This window comes from Rattus norvegicus, chromosome 7, assembly GCF_021556685.1.
Source record: "Rattus norvegicus strain SHRSP/BbbUtx chromosome 7, alternate assembly SHRSP_T2T, whole genome shotgun sequence".
Taxonomy (NCBI): Eukaryota; Metazoa; Chordata; class Mammalia; order Rodentia; family Muridae; genus Rattus; species Rattus norvegicus.
Genome location: NC_141540.1, coordinates 31,531,373 through 31,537,334, shown reverse-complemented (window position 1 = coordinate 31,537,334; position 5,962 = coordinate 31,531,373).

The window sequence follows — 5,962 nt, the reverse complement described above, 5'->3', positions numbered from 1 at the left end:
AGCCATTAAAAAAAATGCAAGGCCAGATACTTAATGTATCCAATAAGCATAAAATTGCCCTGTCAGGTTTCTGTAAATGTCTGTTTTTTTTTTTAAATCTGTAAAAGTTTTTATGACTAAGGACCCACTGCATTAAGAGTATCTGCCTAGCATGTCTGAAACCCTGGGTTCAGTCAATACTGTATAAACCAGAGAAGGCAACACAAACCTGTATCCTAGCACTGTGAGAGAGAAGCAGGAGGATCAGGAGTTTGAAATTCTTCTTATCTATATAATGAGTTCAAGGTCAACAGATTTGTAAATATATAAATAACAATAACAACAACAATTTGGAACCTAGCTGGATTTAGAGCAAGATTACTCTGTCTTTCTCAGTATTTTTTTCACTTGGGTCTATAAATCTTAGTTATGTCACTTACTTTTAGCCCATATTCCCAACATTGTGATTTCTTGCTATATTTTCTTGAGAGTAAGAGACATTCATGTGTTCGATACTTTGGTGTTCCTAGGAGAAAACTATGTGTTCTAAGGACACAATAAAAACACACTCACATTTGATCTACCAGTCTAGGGAGATTTGGATAGCAAGTAAATAGAGATTTGCAAGCATTTGGCAGGACCAAGTGGGGCAGGGATAGCACAGAACCTAGGACATCAAGCATTGGAATGATCTATCTATCTATCCATCTATTTATTTATTTTTCATTTATTCTTCTTCTTGAATCGATCCTTTGCAGTTATAACAAAATATAAACCTACTTTAAAAATTGTCTGGAGATATTTATGATGCATACAGTCACAAAATCATGATTTCTGCAATGCCTTTAGACAAGTTGCAAAGTTTGAAAGAAAAATTTGTACTTATGTATTGGCAGATGTGTGTGGTATGTGTGTGTGTACAATTATTTTGCCTTTAAAGATCTTTGGGTAGAGACTTCAAACCCCTACTATATGCACTAACCATATAACATCAATTTTAAAAATACACCTCTTGTTTGCCATTTTGCTAAAAAATAAAATTGGCTTTTCTACCACATACAAAATTTAACCTTAACATTCAGAGAAGACAAAGGGTGCCTAAATATCTTGTTAACTAGAGCTGCTGGCTGTTTTCAGGGGAGTCTATAAATCTCAAACGTACAAGGTTGTGACAAATGCATTTTCCCTAAAGCTGATAACATATTATTTTGGTTAATAAAAAAAAAGCAGGGGAAAAGTTGTTTTCCTTTGAGATGGACAGTCACTCCTGTATAGGAAGGCTAGCTTTGACCCCCTCTGCCTATCCCAGGCTGGTTTTTGGCTGATGAGCCTCCTGTCTCAGTCTCTCGGGTGTTAGGATTACAGGTGCTACTGGCAGAAGGGTCTTCATCAGATTTCCCAGGCAACAAATACTTAATACAGTACGGTTGATGTCCTTTATACAATATTATGACAAGCAAAAGATAGCTAGAGGAATGAGCCACTGCCATCCATCTCTCTGGCAGGGGCCAGAGAGCACTTGTGCTGAGATCCAGTGGGTGGGAGGCTGCCAGGTTCCATGGCAGGACAAAGAGGGTGCAGCCTAGAACCTAGGCTGTCAGGCTGAGGACGTGCTCTCTTCCTTTCTTTCTTTACTGTCTCTTACTCTTCGCTAATAACTCTGCCTTCAGCTTCTGGCTAAATCGATCCAGTGTCCTGTGCTTGCACTGCAACTCAATAGGCTGTATACAACATTTGTTGGACTTACAAGTAAATGAACAAGTGGGTTGAAAAACATAAAGATTCACATGTGTTTACCCAACAATAAAAAAAAGCTACACACACACACACACACACACACACACACACACACACACAGACAGAGAGAGAGAGAGAGAGAGAGAGAGAGAGAGAGGGAGAGAGATCATGTATAATTTTGCAGACTCCCTCTAGTTTATGGAGGAAGCTGTGCTCTGAAATTCTAACTGGGCAGAGAAGATGAGGAATGCCTGTGAGCATATGGGCAGGCAGGAAGTTTATCCAAGAGAAAATGTGACTGTTTACAACAGTCAAACATTTCACCTTCACTATCGATCAAGAAATGGACCTGGAAGAAATGGATAGGAAAAAGATTCCAATTAAGAACTTACATCCAAAGTTAAGATATCAGGAACTCGGGTATTCACTAAAGATAACTTCCAAGGTGGTTAGTTGACTGTCTGAAGGAAACCTGAAAAAAATCCACACATTTCTGAGCTCGTTCTCAATTGGTACTTCACAAGTTTTACACACACACACACACACACACACACACACACACACACACACACACACATCCTTTTTGCTTCAAATTCCTTAGGAATAGAATGAAAGGAAGTAACAGAAGAAAAAAATCTTTATACACACAGGAGAAAACATTACTGACAGTAAAGGACCGTTAAGGAGCCAGTATGAACAAGACGTAAATCTACACAGAAATCTAAAAAGGGGCAGCAGCAATACAAACTCAAGCGTGCATGGAGAATGCGAAAGGCGCTTCAGGGTTTGAAAATTACGCATGTGCCGATTAACGAGGGAACAAAAATATGTCCGTTGTTTTTAGAGGGAGAGGGTAAGATTGTGGTCCCCTGCCTCCCTGCTTTGTTTTTTTTTTTTTTTTTTTTTTTTTTTTTTTTTTTTTTTTTGGTTCTCTTAGAGTATTTTTTCCTATTGCATGCCTTGTACTTTGAAAGGAAAAGGAACAGGGTCAGTATGTGGAAAAGCTGCCCCTCCTTACAGTCAATTTTCTCCAGCCCTGTCAGCTCCCTTTCTCAGGAAGGAGATGATGTGTTAGCCCTAATCCCCTACGCTGGCTGCCTCCCTATTCAGAAGGGAATGCAAATACTTCCAAACTAGAGCATTTTAGACCTATTCAAGGCCCAAGACAACACACTTTACATTAGCATTTGAAGTGTGAGGGCTGAAAAAGGGGAATGGACAACTTTTTTTTCTCTTTCTTCCTTTTGGCTCCAAGCATGGGGAGACTTGAAAATGTCCCTTTTCCATCCCTTTGCACACATCGGCATTGGCGCTAAACTTCAGAGGGACACACTGACTGCCCTCAGGGGAAAGCATTCAGGGGAATTTTACACATACACAGAGGGCCATCGCCTGAAATAAATCACAGATCGGAGATGGCAGAGATGAAGCGAGGGGTTCAGCTGCTGAGCTGGGCATCCGGAGGCATGAATTTAAATCGCCATTTATTTTCCTCTCTCCTCTCTCTCCCTCTCTCTGCTCTTGCGTGAATCTTGGTTTCTTAATCTTCCACAGTGCACAGGGGGCATGGAGGAGAAGGGCTGCACGATTTAAAATGCAAGATGAGACTCCCATCAAATAGATCCGTGGAGGTGCAGGGCCAGGGAGGGTGAAGCCCAGCGCTCTGCAGCCTAGGTCACAAGTTCAACCCCTTCTGGGTCAGTTAGCTTTTTCTCTGTGCCATAGCCACAGACTAAAGGCCTGAGCTCCTTATTCAGTCTGAATGTCTAACAAAATGTGTGCCCTTGGTCACTGCACAAAACAGCCCAGCCAGAGTCTAGCAAATCCATCCTCCACTGCAGGGGAGCAGCGAGGAAGCAACTTGTCACTAGGGACCAGCAATGGCAGCACCCATGTCTATGTCTCTATAGGGGATGAGGCCAGGCTGGGAGTGGAGAGGCAAGGCCTGTATAGGACAAGGGCAAGGAAAGGAGATGCAAGGGGGCTACTAGACCCTGGAGTGGATATAGCCAGCTCACAACCTCTACTGAGTGTGTCTCTGGAAGTTATTCAACCTTACTGATCCCCTCCAGTGGCTGAGTATGAAGCCAGAAGGTGTTGCTTACGAGATGAGCGTTGTGCTATGTGACTGCTGAACAGGCTCGTCACTACTAAGAGTGTTGCCACCAAACACCATCCTAAACTAGGACTCCGTGGCTATTTAAGGGTGTTGAAGAAGATAGTCTCACAGACTGAGGCAAGAAGGGGAGGTCTTTGTTGTCAGAAAAGGTCATTGAACACACAGTTTAAACCAGTTGCCTTGATACTTCTCTTCTTTTTCTTGGGAGAGAGTTTACCCTGTGAACTTGTCCCCAGATAGTTTATGGAACTACATGACCCACATATACACCCCAGCTCCATCAATCACACTTCTGTTACAGGGGGTCAGATGAGTGTTCGATGCCCCAGTTCGCTCGTCTGGAAATCAGAACTGTAAGTAACTACTAAAGTTGTGGGTCACATGCGTGACGTATGCGAAGCACTTAGCACTTTAGTAAACCTTTCAGAGTGTGGATACTTTTATTAAGAGGAAACAAGGCGTGCTTTTGCCATTTTTTAGCCATGAAGAAGTGGTAGCGTGTCGATGTAAGCCGTATTAGTCTTGCGTACTCTGTCTCCAACCTCCCCTCCTGAGATGGTCTTCATGTGTCTGGTCCCTCCATGAATAACACAGAGTGTTCGGCCCAGGATTCCCTGATGCCTCTCTCTTACTTTTACGCATGCGTCCACTTCACGCAGTGTCTTTTTTCCTCACTATCTACTCTAGAACAAATGCTCAAAATGCCCTTCCTCTGGGAAGCCCTCCTGGACCATTCCAGAAGAAAAAAATATATATATACATGTATAAATATATAATGGATTATATATTATATTATATGGATTATATATTATATTATATGGATTATATATTATATAGAGGGGGGAATAGATAGAGATAGATATATAGATACATAGATTATATACATATGCACATAGATACAAAAATTCATATATATAGATATATCTTCCTCTATACCCAAGAAACAGCCACAGATCAAAACACCATAAAATGAGTTATTTAAAACAGGGAACAATTTTGTGGCCATATTGAAATACAAATGCCCCAATGACCTTCCAAAGAGTGGCTTCCCTCCATGGCTCCTTGGAAGAGAGTGCCTTGTGGAAAAATCCTAGGGAAACGGGACTATCGACTAGTTCTGTCTGTAGTGTCTCCTACCCTCTCATCACGGGCAGGATCCCTTGCCAGGCTGTCTGCTGGGGAGGGCTCCATGCACACTTGATTCTTAAACAGTTGCTTCCCCTTGTGCAGAATAATATATAAACAGTTTCGAAAAGCTCTAGTCCACTCTGGGGCAGACTTAATAAGAGGTTGCATTTCAGGATCTGAACGGACTGGACTGAGGGTCGTTTCATGAAGATTGCCCTTGAGAACATCGGAGGGAAGTATGGAATTGATTAATATGCCTGCCGCGGATGCGGAACTGGGAGTGGTTGCACACTTGCTGTTTGCCCCTGCGCTCATCCCACTCCCTCTTCTCTGCCCCCGATTGTCTGTTGTCTTTCCCTAGCTCCTCTTAATGAATCATCACAATGGAAAGACAAATGGTCTCTATCAAAATAGCATACTGTCCACAGTAGGTGTACACTTCATATTTGTCTAGGAGTCAGTGACTAATTTCCAAAGGGAAGTGCTGTTTGTGCGAAGCTCACTCTTGTCGCTTTAAGCCTTGCTACAACCCCCTCCATTCGCTCCAGATGAAAACGATCTTCGAAAACAATCCCATTTCCTCCTAGCACGTGGAGAAGGTTGAGAAGGAGAATTTATGAACACTGCGAGAGGGAGCATCCGAGGTGATCCGATGAAAGCAGGAGGTCACTTTCTGATTTAGAAGAAAACTGGTTAAGATTTAGGGGACACGATGTGGGAAGGCGGTGACGTTAGCAAGAAAAGAACAAGATGAGGAAATGGTACCCATTAAGCATTGCTACTCACAACCCACCCGCAAAAGAAGTAGCTTAAAATAACACCCATTTTCTTGGCTTTCCCCACTGGGGCTTGAATGTGGTTCCCTCGATCTGAGGCAGGGCCGGGTTCATCTTGGCTAGACTCCCTCAAGCCTCACAGTGAGATGCTGGGTCAGCTGGAGGCTGGTTCATCTCAAATGGCCTCAAGTCAAGCCAGCTCCTCTTTGTCCTCATGGCCTGC